The 14,566-nt window shown below is 45.6% G+C and overlaps 1 non-coding gene across 1 annotated transcript; it reads right to left on the minus strand.

Annotated features, from left to right (window-relative positions):
- Positions 1-14,067: 14,067 nt before the first annotated feature.
- On the minus strand, positions 14,068-14,173 carry LOC121968758. Its single transcript, XR_006108296.1, has one exon. It is a non-coding gene; the product is annotated as a small nucleolar RNA R71 (small nucleolar RNA).
- Between the last annotated feature and the right edge of the window lie 393 nt (positions 14,174-14,566).

Below are 14,566 nucleotides of genomic sequence, written 5' to 3' on the forward strand. Positions count from 1 at the left end.
GTCGCCGGAAGATGTTCCCTTGACCCTTAGCTTGGTGTGCCGTGCGTGAGGAAGAGGGGAAGAAGAAAAGGTGCGGCGGTTTTAGGTTTCGGGTGAGGAAAAGCTACGGTGAGAAATAATCTAAACTTCTCACTTAAATCCTTATTTATATTTACTAATTAATTCATCCAAAATCAATTATAAATATAATTGATTCCCTCTTCTTTCAGCACGGCCCTGCTGGGTTCAACTGGTTACTAGCATTATCCCTTACACCATAGGTCTCGGGTTCGATTCCCGCCTAAGCTATTTTGCGGTTCTAATTATTTTTGCTACTTCCGCTACTCGGAAAATTCCGGAAAAATATCTAAAAATTCCAGAAAAATCATAGAATAATTCTAAAATAAATTCGGGAATTTTCTGGGCTTTACAATCCCCCATACCTTATAAAAGTTAGTCCCGAACTTAAAACAGTCTGGTATACATCTCATCTTGGCCTCTGTCTAAGTCGCCTCTGCTGTGTGATTTTGCGGTGACTTTGACTAATGGTACTTCCTTGTTCGTAATTTCTTTCTTTGCTCGGTCTATTATCGAATAGGCCGTCATCAGAGATCATCACGGACTGTACCAGCGGGCTCAATCACCGGGTGGCGTCGGAATATGCTTCTTGACATGGAGACATGAAATCGTTGTGGACGGTGACATCTCACGAGGTAGCTCTAGCTCATATGCTACCTTTCCCACTCTCTTCGTGATAAGGTATGGTCCCACATATCGGGAGCTAGCTTGCCCTTCTTCCCAAGCATGACTCCTTCATGAGAGCTACTCGAGGAAAACTGTCCCAACCGAAAACTCTAGGGTGCATGTGGGTATCGGCATAGCTCTTACGGCTGACTCTGTCTTGTCTCTATCCTCTGGCGAATCTGCGGTGCTGTGGTATCTGCTACTAGATCAGTCTGAAGCTCTAGTTCCTTCATTCACCACTCTCATACCAGTAGATTGATCTGCACCTCCGCCCATAGAGTGCCTCATAAGGTGCCATGCCGATAGTGGCCTGATAACTGTTGTTGTATGCAAATTCTGCTAGACTCAGATATTTGCACCAAATTCCCTTGAAATCTAGGGCACAAGCTCGGAGCATATCTTTGAGTACCTGATTTACTCGCTCCGTCTGACTATCTGTCTGAGGATGGAAGGCTGTGCTAAATTTTAACTGGGTGCCCATAGCTGACTGCACACACTTCCAGAAGTGTGATGTAAATCTGCTGTCTCTGTCTGATATAATGGTTCGTGGGACTCCATGCAGCCTGACAATCTCCTTGAGATACAACTAAGCTAGCTGCTCCATGGAATAGGATATTCTGATAGCTAAGAAGTGAGCTGATTTAGTCAACCTGTCGACTATTACCCAGATGGCATCAAAACCATTCGTGGTTCTGGGTAATCCCACTATGAAGTCCATAGAGATATCCTCCCACTTCCATTCTGGAATCTGGATCGGCTGCAGAACTCCTCCTGGTCGCTGATGTTCTGCCTTAACCCTCTGACAGGTTAGACAGATGCTGACGTATCTGGCGATATCTCGCTTCATCCCAGGCCACCAAAATCGTTTCTTTAGATCCTGATACATTTTGGTGGAACCAGGATGCATCGCATAGGGAGTCCTGTGAGCCTCGTCTAGAATCTGTTTTCATAGTTCCTCCTGGTCTGGAACACAAAGTCTGTCACCACAGTACACTACCCCACTGGCGGACACTCTGAACTCTCTATTTTCTGATTCTGCTAGCCCTTGCTTGATTTTCTGGATTTCAGTATCCTGCTCCTGAGCTGTCTGGATATCATCAAGCAAGGTAGATGCTAAGGACATAGTGGAAAGCTGCCCGACTATAAGCTCGAGACTAAAAGATGTAATCTCTTTCCTTAGGGGTGGTGACATAGCTGCCAAAGATAATAAGGTGGCACTGGACTTCCTGCTGAGTGCGTCTGCTACCTTATTAGCTTTCCCTGGATGGTAGAGGATATCTATGTCATAATCCTTGACCAGCTCTAACCATCTGCGCTGTCGCATATTCAGATCCTTTTGAGTAAAGAAATACTTCAGACTTTGATGATCTGTATATACTCTGCACTGAGCTCCGTACAAATAATGTCTCCAAATCTTGAGAGCGAACACCACTGCTGCAAGCTCAAGGTCGTGAGTAGGATAGTTCCTCTCATAATCCTTGAGTTGTCTGGAGGCATAGGCGATCACCTTACCCTGCTGCATTAGTACTGCTCCTAATCCCAATTTAGAGGCGTCACTGTAGATGTCGAAGCTGTCTGTGTTTTCTGGTATAGTTAAAATAGGAGCACTGGTCAATCTCCGTTTTAGTTCGCTGAAGCTGTTCTCGCAGTCCTCTGTCCACTGAAATTTCTTGTTCTTCCTAGTGAGAGCTGTCAGTGGGGAGGCTATCCTGGAGAAGTCCTCTACGAATTTCCTGTAGTAGCCTGCTAATTCCAGAAAGCTTCTGATTTCACTGGCGTTCCTGGGTCTCTTCCAGTTACTTACTGCCTCTATCTTGCTGGGATCTACCATAACACCATCTTTGGAGATGATGTGACCGAGAAAGGCTACTTGGTCTAGCCAAAATTCACATTTCGTGAATTTGGCGTACAGCTGGTTCTGCTGAAGGATCTGCAAAACCGTCTTCAGATGCTCTGCATGGTCCTCCTGAGTGCCTGAATAGATAAGAATGTCATCGATGAACACGATGACAAACTTGTCTAAGTATTCTCTGAATACTCTGTTCATGAGGTCCATGAAAGTAGCTGGAGCATTTGTCACGCCGAAAGGCATGACTACGAACTCATAATGTCCGTATCTGGTCCTGAAAGCTGTTTTAGGTATATCACCTTCCTTGACTCTAACCTGGTGATATCTTGATCTGAGGTCAATTTTAGAGAACACTGTGGCTCCCTTTAGCTGGTCAAACAGGTCATCTATCCTGGGGAGAGGGTACCTGTTTTTAATTGTGACCTGGTTCAAGGCACGGTAGTCTATGCATAGGCGCATGCTTCCATCCTTCTTCTTCACGAACAGCACAGGTGCTCCCCATGGTGAGTGACTAGGGCGTATGAAACCCTTGTCAAGAAGCTCCTGTAATTGCTCCTGAAGTTCCTTCAGTTCTGCTGGAGCCATGCGGTACGGTGCCTTGGAGATTGGATTTGTGCCGGGAATGAGCTCTATCTCAAATTCAATCTCCCTGTCTGGTGCTAAGCCTGGTAGCTCTTCAGGGAAGACTGCTGGGTAGTCACAAACGACTCGAACCTCTGATAGCTGTTGGTTCTTGTGCTAAAAATCCCCTGCATCCTGAATCCATTAGCTGCTGTGCTTTCAATGCTGAGAGAAACTTCCTGGCTTTTCTCTTTGGGTTTCCCATGTACTTAAAATGTACTCCTGCTTCAGGTTGGAATATGACCTTCTGTTTACGGCACTCTATAGAAGCGCCGTATCTGATCAGAAAATCCATTCCAAAGATGACATCGTAGTCCGTCATTTCTAGCACTATCAGATCACCAAAAAGTTCTCTGTCTGCTATAATGACTGGCACTGCTCTGAGCCAGTGTGTAGATTCCATAATGTCTCCTGAGGGTAGTGTTGTCATAAACTGACTATTGAGTACCTCTGGAGGTGTTGCTAATTTCTCGGCAAATGCCCTGGATACATAAGAGTGGGTTGCCCCAGTATCGAATAAGACAGTTGCATTATGCTGTAAAATATTGATCTGACCTGTGACAACTGTCGAGGCATTTGCTACGTCCTCTCTGGTCAGTGAGAAAATCCTGGCATTTGTGTTAGCTGTGGGGGCTTCTAATATGCCCTGACTGATCTGTGGACCATCTAAGGCTGCATACATCTGGTGTAGCTGCGCTGGCTGAGCTCCATACTGTATCGGCTGAGGCTGAGGAAGACTGTTCTTGTTCGGGCACTGCTTAGCCATGTGCCCTTCCTGTCCACATTCAAAACAACCTCGCGTACCCTTGCGGCAAACTCCTGGATGATGTTTCCCACAAGTAGTACATTTGGGATGTCTAGAATGTTTTCCAGCTGGTCCTCCTTTTGGGTCACTGCTTGCCTTGCGTTTCCCCTTCCAGTTGGAGCTATGTCCCTGTTGTTTCTGCTGAGTACCTGAGCTAGCTTGTCCCTTGGGCTCTGTGGAAACCTGCTTCTGCTGGGTGATATTGTGCTGATAGTGCTCGGTGATCAGAGCACTACTCACTAACTCCTCTGTGGTTTGTGGCCTATGAACGCCACCAGCCACATTCATTGCGATCTCTGGTCTGAGCATCTTCAGCATCAAGCGTACTCGTTCCTTCTCTGAGCTGACTAGTTCTGGACACAGACGGCCAACCTGTTGAATTTCTTCACGTCCTCCTGAACTGATAGGTTGCCCTGATGAAATTCTGTAAACTCGTCATAGTGTCGGTTCGTGACTTGCATGTGAAAGAATTCCTCGAAGAATTCTTTCTCGAAGTTGGCCCATGTCATCTGGTTTACTGGCCACTTCGGTTTAATTCGCTCCCACCACATGCGTGCGTCTCCTGTTAAACAGAAGGAGGCACACTTCACCTTTTCGTGCTCTGGCCAGTCTAGAAGCTCCATCGTGCTTTCCAGTGTTTTAAACCATGCCTGAGCATCCCATGGTTCGCTGGTGCCTGAGAAGTTCTCGGGCTTAATTCTCTGCCACTGGATAAGGTAAGTTTCTCTCTTAGCCCCTGCTACTGGGGCTACTGGGACTGGTACTGCAGGCTGAGCTAGTACTACCTCTGTGATTACTGGAGTCGTGAGGTTCGGTACTGGAGTGACTGTGGGAGTAGTCTGCTGGTTAGCCTTTAAGGAGGCTATCTCCTGCTGCTGTTCAGCTAACTGCTGCTGTAGCTGAGCCACTAGTGCTGTAAGGTCTGGGGGAGGCACTGAACTACCTGCCTCATGCTGGGGCTCAGCCGCTGATGCTTTCTTAGCTGGACGTCCTCGTACCATTTTCTAAATAGCAGAGAACACATATATATAACTAGGCTATCATATTATAGTTAACTACTGGTAACATGTTAAATACTATCACTGTAAACATGAATTAATTAACTATCAACATGAAAGCAAACATGACAGCACATATAACTGATATGAAAGCTGAAACAAAACTGGGTGAGAGATGTTCTTACTTGGAAGCTGTAGGCACAATGCTGATGTGTGTGTAGGAAGAAAGGAACTTGCTCTGATACCACTCTGTAACGACCAGACTCCTGGGTACTAGGCTGTGAGCCGAATCGCTACATTAACTACTGTAACTACTGTGCCGTACTGTGCGGAAAACTGGGTAAAATAAAATTTCACTAACTGACTCAGTTAATCTGACAACTGATACACCCATGCTGTTATAAGGAAGGATTCAAGCCCCATTCCGGTTGGTGTACATGTGCTAAGGAGGATACTTGACCTCCCATCTGAGCTAGGAACTCAGAACTAACTTCCCAGCTAGCTGCTGATCGATCCACGGATCGATCAAACTTGCTACGATTCTGTGCCCTGCTGGATCGGTCTGCGGACCGAACCAGAAAAGGCTGGATCGGTCGGCAGACCAATCCAGGTGTGTCTGGATCGGTCTGCAGACCGATCCAGGCACCTGGAAACGCTGGATGCTCTCTGTTCGGTGCTGGATCGGTCGGACGACCGATCAGATAGCATACAGTAGCATACTGTATGCCTCTGGATCGGTCTCCAAACCGATCCAGGCACCTGGAGGCGCGGGGATGCTCTCTGTTCGGTGCTGGATCGGTCGGACGACCGATCAGATAGCATACAGTAGCATACTGTATGTCTCTGGATCGGTCGACTTACCGATCCAGGACCCTGATACTGCAACGGATCGGTCGGCAGACCGATCCAACTCTGATATGAAATCAGAGTTTCTGATTTCAGAACTTTCAAGCACTGGGACGCACCACAACTCACAGACATAGGTTCTAGATACATGAAAAATAATTTAACATTAACCTACATGCGTCCTAAACTGGACAAACTGAATAGTACATAGTTTTACTGGATTAAAACATTTAACCAGCTAAGGACTAAACCATAAATAAACTAACAACGTAAATGCTGGAATTAAACTGTTTCGACCCCTAGGATCTTTATTCCAAACCCCTTGCACACACACACCTCCATAGCATTGTCCTCCAGCCTCCGTTAGTCTACTTTTCTTTTACCTGTATCTGCAGTATAAGAAAAGTAGTACCTGTAAGCTAAAGAGCTTAGTAAGAAACCATCTACCTCACAAAAACATGCAACGATGCGATTATGTTTTAAAACATGCTGTTTGAAAACTGAACTGAGCATGACAACATGGCATGGCATACAAACATGTACTGAACTGTTCATGGCATACAAACAAACTGAGCATAGCATACTGTATCTGAAACTAAACATGAATACTGAACTAGTCATGCATATACATCTAACTGGTCATGAACTCAAATCATGAACTTAACTGAGATAATTGACTGAAACTGAAACTAAGTTAGTATTTCCATCATTGATTACATATTTGGAAAACTATATATAATAATAGATGAAAATACTAAACATGTTGCTGGGCCCTGGCAACTGTACTTACTGTGCGCGCATCCCTACGAGACCCGGGATTGCAAGTTCCGAATCCAGCAGGGTTACTAGGTTATCTGAACCTAGGGACGACTGTGGGAGTCCAGCCCATGGATATCTGATCCAAGTACAGTGCCAACTGAATAAAAGTAAATTATTTGAACCTTGTGCTAGGTTATCTGAACCTAGAGGCTACTGTGGGAGCCCGCCCAATGGATATCTGATCCATATAGCTGTAATAACTGATAATAAACTGAATAAAATGTTTCTAGTACATTTTACATGCTGTTAGGACGCCTACTGGTGCATTCTTCTGAACTAGGCATTCTACCGAATGCTTGGTGTGCACTAAACGCACACCCTAAAACTGAAAACTGTAGAACTACTGAACTAACGCCAAAACTAACAAGCGAGAGCAATTATACTGCAGGTGAGGGGTTTCTTACCTCAATCGTAAGGTTTTCTTACGATTCTAACCGCTAGGTTTTCCGGAAAACTGCTCCGTTCGACGAACCGCTTACGTCCTCGCGTTCCTCTCGCGGAGAAGAACCTTTTTCGTGTTGGAGTCGTCGCCGGAAGATGTTCCCTTGACCCTTAGCTTGGTGTGCCGTGCGTGAGGAAGAGGGGAAGAAGAAAAGGTGCGGCGGTTTTAGGTTTCGGGTGAGGAAAAGCTACGGTGAGAAATAATCTAAACTTCTCACTTAAATCCTTATTTATATTTCCTAATTAATTCATCCAAAATCAATTATAAATATAATTGATTCCCTCTTCTTTCAGCACGGCCCTGCTGGGTTCAACTGGTTACTAGCATTATCCCTTACACCATAGGTCTCGGGTTCGATTCCCGCCTAAGCTATTTTGCGGTTCTAATTATTTTTGCTACTTCCGCTACTCGAAAAATTCCGGAAAAATATCTAAAAATTCCAGAAAAATCATAGAATAATTCTAAAATAAATTCGGGAATTTTTTGGGCTTTACAGCCAGTCAAGCAGAGAAAAAGAGATTTCAGCGCCGAGCAGAATGCCATCATCCGGGCGGAGGTGGAGAAGCTTCTGGAAGCCGGGCATATACGCGAGGTGCAGTTCCCGAGCTGGCTGGCGAACGTAGTATTAGTCTCCAAGCCGGGCAACAAGTGGAGAGTATGCATAGATTTTTGGGATCTCAACAAAGCCTGCCCAAAAGACTTTTATCCTCTGCCCAGGATAGATCATCTAGTGGACTCTACGGCCGGCTGCGAATTAATTTGTATGCTCGACGCTTATCAAGGCTATCATCAAGTGCCACTCGCCCGAGAAGATCAAGAAAAAGTCAGCTTCGTGACGGCCGATGGCACATATTGCTATAATGTGATGCCGTTCGGATTGAAGAATGCGGGAGCCACCTATCAGCGCTTGATGAATAAAGTATTCAGAGAGCAGATCGGGCGAAATCTGAAAGTGTACGTGGACGACATTCTCATCAAGACCGTCCGAGCGGCTGATCTCTTCAAAGACATGGAGGAAACCTTCCGAACGCTGTGCAAATATGGAGTCAAGCTAAATCCCCAGAAGTGCCTGTTCGGAGCAAAAGGAGGGCATTTTCTGGGGTACATAGTGACCGAGCGGGGAATCAAAGCAAATCCCAGCAAGGTGAAAGCTCTACAAGACATGCCGCCTCTAAGAAATACAAGGGAAGTGCAGCGTTTGACCGGTCGGATAACTGCTTTGTCCAGATTCATCTCCAAAACTACCGACCGGAGCCTCCCTTTCTTCAAAATCTTGCGCAAGGCCACTAAGTTTCACTGGGATGAAGAATGCGATCGGGCGTTTGAAGACTTGAAGGCATATCTGAACTCTCTCCCGGTATTGCCCAAGCCGACTGCGGGTGAGCCACTTTATATGTACTTGTCTTCAACCGAGCATGCAATCGGCTCGGCTTTAGTGAGGGCGAGTGGAGAAGAGCCCGTGTATTTCCTTAGTCATATTTTAAAAGATGTTGAATCTCGCTACACTGGGCTTGAGAAGCTGGCTTTCGCTCTGGTCCTCACCGCTCGGCGCCTTCGCCCATACTTCCTAGCGCATACCATCATTGTCAAGACCAATAGTCCACTCGGACGTGTGTTACTGAATCCAGAAGCATCCGGGCGGCTCATCAAATGGACGACGGAGTTAAGTGAATTTGACATCCAATACCAGCCCCGCTTGATGATCAAAGCGCAATCCTTGGCCGATTTTGTGACTGAGGTGCAAAGGCCGGAGCCGGAAGCTATGTGGAGAATATATGTGGATGGGTCGTCCACTCGGCTCGGAAGCGGGATTGGAATATTATTGCTGTCTCCCTAAGAAGAGAAGATGCATCTATCTGTCCGGCTGGATTATAAAGCTACAAACAATGAAGCAGAATATGAGACCCTCATAGCCGGCTTGCAGGCAGCTCGACATGTTGGCGCCGGTCGGGTAACACTTCATTCGGATTCGCAGTTGGCCGCTCAGCAGCTCTCGGGTACCTTCGAAATCAATAGTACTCGGCTCAAGCTCTACGCTGAAGCCTTTGAAAGGCTTAAAGGCGATTTTAGAGAAGTTATTATCCAGAAGATACCCAGAGCAGAAAATCAAGCGGCCGATGAGTTAGCCAAACTCGTGAGCTCAATAACGCCGATCGCCATTCAGCAGCCAATTGAACAAGTGTTGTTGGTGGCGCACATCGACCGCATGGAAGGCCTTACGTTTCCGAGCGACTGGAGGGCACCCATTATGGAGTTCCTCTGCTCGGGCGCCGCACCGTCCGATCAGAATGAAGCCCAGCTGCTAAGGAGGAGAGCCGGTCGATTCACACTCATCGACGATCAGCTTTACAAGAAGGCTTTCTCACGCCCGCTGCTGAAATGCGTAAGCTCGGAGGACTCGGCTTACATCCTCCAAGAAGTACATCAAGGATCGTGCGGAGGGCATCCGGGCGGACGATCATTAGCTAAGAAGATCCTTCTAGCTGGATACTTCTGGCCAACCTTACAAGCAGACGCCGCTCGGACCGTGTCGACGTTCCTTTCATGCCAGAAGTACCATAACTTCAACCACCGACCGGCAGAGGAAATGAAGGCATCAACAGTTTCATGTCCGTTCGATCAATGGGGAATGGATATTGTTGGTCCATTTCCAATGGCGACCGGGCAGCGGAAATTTCTGCTAGTGGCGGTTGATTATTTTTCTAAGTGGGTGGAGGCCGAGCCGCTAGCCAAGATCACCGAGCAGATGGTCAAGAAATTTATTTGGCAGAACATCATCTGTCGGTTCGGCATCCCCCGTCGACTTATCTCCGATAATGGGCGGCAATTCACGGGAAAGTTGCTCGAACATTGGTGCAAAAGCTATGGCATCGAGCAACACTTCACGTCCGTAGCATACCCCCAAAGCAATGGTTAAGCTGAAGTAGCTAATCGGGAAATTCTTCGTATTCTACGCGCTCGGCTCGACCATTTGGTAGGAAGTTGGCCGGATGAAGTGCTGGGCGTCTTATGGGCCATCCGAACGACTCCGAAGGAAGGGACGGGCGTCACACCGTTCCATTTGGTGTATGGCGGCGAGGCGGTCATTCTGGTTGAAGTCGGCGTTGAGTCCGCTCGGATCCAAAAATATGATGAGGACAACGCCGAGCGGAGGAACATGGAGCTGGACTTGGTCGAAGAAGAAAGAGCCAAGGCGTCCGTTCGGCTGATGGCGTACCGGCAGCGGATGAAGCAAAACTACAATCGCCGCGTAATCCCCAGATCATTCCAGGTTGGCGATCTTGTCTGGAAAAAAGTCAAGCCGGTCGGCGACGTCGGCAAGCTGGAGGCACCATGGGCGGACCCCTTCAAGGTTATTGAAAAACTCCGCTCGGGCGCCTATTATCTGGAGGACGAAGACGGGCGTCAATTGGACCGACCGTGGAGTGCAAGTTATCTCCAGCCTTATCGAGCTGGATGAAAGGTGCACGAATGTAACTCATTTTTGTGTATATGCTAGTCGCCCGTGTCCTTGTAATGCAGGAAGCAAAATTAATTCAAAGGATGGCCACGGGTTCTGCCGATCGGCAGTCTCGAAGTTAGCCATAAAGGTCGTCGAGCTCCGACGTTAAATATCGAGAGACGAGCCGGCGTCTATAAACGTCCGAGCGGAAGACCGTCGAGCTCCGACGTTAAATATCGAGAGACGAGCCGGCGTCTATAAACGTCCGAGCGGAAGACCGTCGAGCTCCGACGTTAAATATCGAGAGACGAGCCGGCGTCTATAAACGTCCGAGCGGAAGACCGTCGAGCTCCGACATTAAATACCGAGAGACGGCAAGCGTCCGAGAAGCGCCGCCAATATCGACGACCGACTCTACGTTCCGCTCGGCTCAGGGCCCAAAGGTCGTCGGCTTATAGCGAGCGATCCGCTAGCAAAGCGGAATGTACGCGTCCGGAATAGACGCCGAGCGGCGGTATCGAAGTTAGCCGTGAAGACCGTCGAGCTCCGACGTTAAATATCGAGAGACGAGCCGGCGTCTATAAACGTCCGAGCGGAAGACCGTCGAGCTCCGACGTTAAATATCGAGAGACGAGCCGGCGTCTATAAACGTCCGAGCGGAAGACTGTCGAGCTCCGACGTTAAATATCGAGAGACGAGCCGGCGTCTATAAACGTCCGAGCGGAAGACCGTCGAGCTCTGATGTGCGTAGATTATATACTCTTTTATGCATACTTTGACGCTCATCTACTTGTATTTCATTGGCATAATCTATGTTTATTGCACCCTATTTCATTAGAATATCATACTTTCATTATATTCTGTTCGAAGATCTACTCTTTGCTTATTTTGATTGACAGGACGTGATTTGGAGTAATAACAGAGTTTAAATGAAGTCTAGAGCTTCCAGAGTGACATGAGCCTGCAAAACTATGTTTTCTTCATGTTCTGGCCGTGTAGAACTCACATGGGCATGTTAAGGCCGTGTAGGGGTCATGTTGGGGCCGTGTGAACCTCTCACGGCCGTGTGAAGGCCGTGTGAACCTCACACGGCCGTGTGAAGGCCGTGTGAGGTTTTCTACACTGCAGACTAAAACTAAAACAGCCATAACTTTGTGCTCGGTTGGAGATTTGTGCTGTTCTTTATACCGACTTGTAGATAACTTCAAGATCTACAACTTTGATGAAGACTTCAATGGGAGAAAACCCCATCTTGGTGGCCTAAAAGATGTTTCAATGAAACATAACTATTTAAAGCTAAGACAAAGGGTGTGCAAGGGCCATGCAAGGGGGTGTGAGCTGCACACGGCCATGTATGGCATCTAGTGCTGAAACCTTACATGGCCGTGTAAATCTACACGGTCATGTGAGGTTTCCAGAGGCCAAGCAGGTGGTGGCCCTGCACGGCCGTGTGAGGTTTCAGAGGCCAAGCGGTGGTGGCGTGTGCACCACACGGCCGTGTAGCATTTCGAGAGAGAAGGGTCTTTGGCCGTGTGCACCACACGCCCGTGCAGGAGGAACTGGACATGGCCGTGTGAATCTCACACGGCCCGTGTCGCGCCCGATTCCCTCCTCTATTTAAACCCTTCTTCATGAATTGAAAGGGATCTCTCCCCTTTGGGAGAAAGCAAGATTTGGTGGTTTCCTCCCATTCTTGGGAGGATTTCTGGGCGATTCTAAGGGAGATCTCGACGATTTCGACTCGGGAGCGAGGATTGGATCCGAAGACAAGGCTTCTTCAGTAGATAAGTTTTCTCTTTCCCCTCTTCTTGTTTTCTTGGATTGGGGATTCAAGGAATGCTTGTAATCTCTATTTCTTCGGATTCTCTTCCTCGATTCATGGAGTAGATCTTGTATTCTAGGATTAAGGGAGTATTTGTATGATGGATTGATGTAATCTCTTATGGATTTGCCATTTTCTTGTTTCAATGACATTATCTTGCTTGTATCAATTAGATCTTGAATGATTGATGGTGATTTGTGCTTAATTCTCATTCTTGATTGATTGTTTGGATTTCTTATGGACTTTGTAAAGATAAACTCTCACTCGATCATCCGAGGGATCCACGTGACAGGTGCAAGCCCGTGTAAGGACGTTTGAGAGATAATCTTGAAGAGGAAATAGGGATATTCAAGAGAGTAGGATGGATTTTATGATTAGCTCCTTGTATCTTGATAGATTAATGAGTCGTGGGCTTCTACGTTGATATCCGAGGAAGGCATAGTAATAGGTGCACTTCTGTGTAAGGACAACATAGGTACATGTCTAATTAATCCTATTTAGATACATTTCTCAGTCCTTAGCCGGTTGTCTATTGCAAGAGGGAACCGGCAACTTTCTACATGTTTGGCAGTTGAGGAATAAGAATTGGTGAACCATTTACATTCAAGAAACTTACAAAGAAACCGAAACTCCTAGAATCTCCCTTTATCATAACCCAAAACACTAAACTCTTGTTTGTTGATCTCTAATATTAGAATTGTTTACCTTTACTTTGCTTTTGAAACGATTGGATAGTTGTTTAGCTAATTCGCATTGAGACATTTCTAGTGCTTATTCCAGTCCCTGTGGATACGATAATCTTTTATATTACTTGCGACATTTCCGTACACTTGCGGAGAGTAACAAGTTTTTGGCGTCGTTGCCGGGGACTGCGCTATAACATTAGGAATTATCAATTGAGTTAGACTAAACATAATTTTTTTTTTCTTTTGATTTGCATAGTTATAACTAATTGTTAGAATTCTGTTTTCGTAAGTTTTTCCTTTCTTGAATAACATTCTTGACAACTCTTTTTGTTGGAATTCTAATTCTAATTCTAACTTTGCATTCTTGATTTCTAGTACTCTAATCTAACTTTTCTCTGTTTTCTCTTTTGATCTTGTTTCTTTCTTCTTTTCTTTTGTAAACATATCTTGCAATTTTTAGCATATGAATTATTCTAGACATTTTTTTTTCTTTTATCTTTTCTTTCTTCTTTTCATTATGCACTTTCTTTCTTGCAATTTAAATTCTGCATTTGCTTTCTTGCTTTTCATATTGCATTTTATTTCTTGTTTTTGATTCTTGATAATTTTCTTTTTCTTCTTGAATATCCATGAGCACTAACATGTCAAGCAGGACCATGAGAAATTTTTCTACACCCTTTTCTGCAAGATTTTTATCTCCCATTGTGCAACCTCAAATTGAAGTAGAAAGTTTCCAACTAGACCCAGAGATAATTTTCATGATACAAGGTCACAAATTTGGAGGAGAAGTATCAGAAAGTCCTTATCTGCATCTTGAAACATTTTTAGAGATTTGTGATTTGGTGAAATGTGAAGGAGTATCAGCAAATGCAGTTCGATTGATGATATTTCCTTTCAGTATCAAGGATAAAGCAAGGACTTGGCTATATTCTCTCTGTCCTCAAAGCATCACAAGTTGGGAACAATTGGAGAAGCAATTTCTGAATCATTTTTTCCCTCCAAGTAGAACGGTGTATATGAGGAATTGCATAACAAATTTTTCTCAGGCATATGGAGAATCATTATTTGAAGCATGGGATAGATTTAAGAGTCTTCAAAGACAGTGCCCTCATCATGGTTTTGAAAAATGGTTGATTTTGCACATATTCTATGGGGGAATTTCTTTCTCAGACAAGACTTTATTGGATTCATCAGCTGGAGGTTCTTTTATGGACAAAAGTGTAGATGAAGCTTATTCGTTAATTGATCAAGTGACATTGAACCTCCATGAATGGTCGAACAAAAGTTGGATGGAATTTCCCTCAGATATTCAAAAAGTGCAAGCTATAAATGTAAGAGAGCCTGTCAAACAAAATGAAATTCAACCACCTAAAAATGTTGAAATTCACAAGTCACAGAGTGAGGAGTTCAAACATTTGGGGGCAAAGCTTGATAGTATTGTTTCAAAATGGTTTAAAGAAGATCCCCCTCCTACACAGTCAAGATCCAATGAAAAGTGTGATGATGTTGGGTT

This window comes from Zingiber officinale, chromosome 3B, assembly GCF_018446385.1.
Source record: "Zingiber officinale cultivar Zhangliang chromosome 3B, Zo_v1.1, whole genome shotgun sequence".
In the NCBI taxonomy this organism is placed as follows: Eukaryota; Viridiplantae; Streptophyta; class Magnoliopsida; order Zingiberales; family Zingiberaceae; genus Zingiber; species Zingiber officinale.